Here is a 2,607-nt window from a genome sequence, read left to right on the forward strand (position 1 = left end):
CTGAGTTCACTATAAAGTCCACTATATAATTGCCGCTCTTTATAGGGATTAAAGGATTTAGGGGTTAGGGCGGATGTTCGGACACAGTCCAAGTCAAAGTACAAGACTTCAAAATTGATGTTCAAAGATACTATGCATCCAGACTGTCTGAGCACCTTTGTTACTTCCTGAACAATATATGTCTCTATTTCCCACAATAAATAATTGTTCCAATACATTTACAGAATTGTTTTAATGACATAATGATAAGCATTAATTGTCTTAACATATAGATTCCAAGAGACAATATTCCCCACATACAGGAGGGTAACAACAATATTGGTTCTGGCTTAGTTTTTTGTTGTTGTGTTTTTTTGCAGAACAAAATAATAATAAAATAAAAATGAAAAAGAAACTGTCTAATATATTAAGTGAGTTAAAGAGCCACTCGTGGTACCGGATCTACTGTTTTCCTTTTTCTGACATAACAGATGAAAACTGTGATCCTATCTTATTAGTGCTGAAGCTAAAACTGAATCAGCTCATTTTTTAAATCATTATTTAAAGTAAAATGGTATAGACAAAAAAAGGAAATTATTATATATTCCATACAGGGGTTAAGACTCCTTTACAGGAACCCTGGCCCACGTTGGCCCCCATCTAGAACAGCCAATGGAGGCCAATGATTCCCAAATATAAATTATTGCTCTGTCATCTGACAACTCTTCTTTTTTTTTTTTTAGCTTGTGCAATTTAATTTCACTTTATTTTCTTTATTGATTACATTAATTAAATATGAAGTTATTTAATTTGATTGTAATTAGTTTTTTTTCCAATAAAACTTTATTAACAAAATTGACAAACAGTATCAAAAACCATATCAAAACATCAATTAATACATTACAAGAGTATTAATAGTGAAAAAGAAAACAAAAGAGAGTTAGAAAAAAATGAAACATATGGGAGGGGTACAACATTTTCATATACATTTTTCAAAGCCATTAAAATTATTTAAGGTCTTTATAGCTTTCACATTTGTTAAACCTTTTAAGGTTTCAATGTAGGATTTCAGTTCAGTTTTGGATTGAGGCAAATTGGGTTTTAAACTGGACCATTTACATTTATTAACATAAAACTTTCCAAATAATATAAGAAAATTCAAAATAAAAGAGTCCGTTTTAGTCAAACATTTTGAATCATTAAACATAATGATGTCTTTGCACTGCAGTGTTATTTGTCCATCACAATATCTTTTAAATAAATGTTCAATTTCTGTCCAAAAAAATTTAACATAAATACAGTCATAAAACAAATGTGAAATTGTTTCAGTGACAGCTTTACAGAAAGTACAAGATTCATCAAAGTAATTTCTATACCTTTTAATAAATTGATTTGGTGGAGTAATCTGGCAACTCTGCAGACTTTTAACATTGTATTTTAAGAGCAAACATTTTGTGTACCATTATGGTGGATAAAATGCTATTAACTTTGCTGCTGTATAGTTCATAAACTAATCGGCAGTTGGGTCTGATCTTGACAGATTAAAAAAGAAGGTCAGGCAGGGGTAGCATACATCTTTATGTTACATTACATTAGTACTCTAATAATCAACCAATGTGTCATACAAATCAATAAACATCATTTTGGCAATAAATAAAGAATAGAGATAAGATAACAAATAGGGGCAACTTCACCATTTCCCACGGTTAAATAAATCAAGATATGTTTCAACCGTAAGATAATAATTTGCTTCATAAAGGAAGTCCTTTATTTAAAAAGAGGGGCATTTAATTGTATGCTAGATGTTAAAAACTTAAAAAAGTCTTTCCTTTTTCAGCATAGTACGTCATCAAATGGTAACGTGTTGTTGGACATAACATTTTGCAAGTGTTACAATCCCTAAAACATTTCAAAAACATCTCACTTAAAGCAGTCAGAGAAGTTATTGACTTCTGACTTATCCGAATAGACTTTGGTTTATGGCTTATAGTTCTGAACTCAGCACTGATATAAATGGGCAGGAACCTAATAAACTTTGCCAAGATATTCCAGTAAACAGCAACAGACACTAACCTGTCTAACTTAATGGCCTTGAAAATGATGTTCTAAATGGAAAAAAAACACATCACAAACATTAAAACTGGGCAAGTGTTTGTTTGTGTTACTTGTTGTGCTGATGTGAAGATGCCTAAAACATAAAAGATCCCACAAGAAAATGGACTCCCACTGAGAGGCTGCTCTTTTTCCTTTTTGAGAGCAGATCCCAATAATTTAATGGAAGTTATTTTGACCTATTTTTACACCATTTCTGACATTTTTCTTCTTCCAAACAGTACACTGTTTTTCTTGACTTTGCTTTTTTTTTGGGAAAAACTGTTGCAATTACACTTTCCCTTCAAAAATCAAGAAAAAAAAATATGCAAGCTTCTAAAAAAACAAAACAAACAACTGTTGCTATGCTGCATTTATTATCATAATTATTATGATTTATTTCATTTAGATGCTGTTTCTGATTATAACCTTTAGAGGGGGGCATCAATACATGCGCTCAAGGGGGGATTTGATATTTTGGATAAAAGTCTCCATAGTATGTGTTTTGTTCTCAGGATGGGGATCTTCTGGATGATG

Source organism: Cyprinodon variegatus, unplaced genomic scaffold (genome assembly GCF_000732505.1).
Source record: "Cyprinodon variegatus isolate N-32 unplaced genomic scaffold, C_variegatus-1.0 Scaffold8, whole genome shotgun sequence".
Classification (NCBI taxonomy): Eukaryota; Metazoa; Chordata; class Actinopteri; order Cyprinodontiformes; family Cyprinodontidae; genus Cyprinodon; species Cyprinodon variegatus.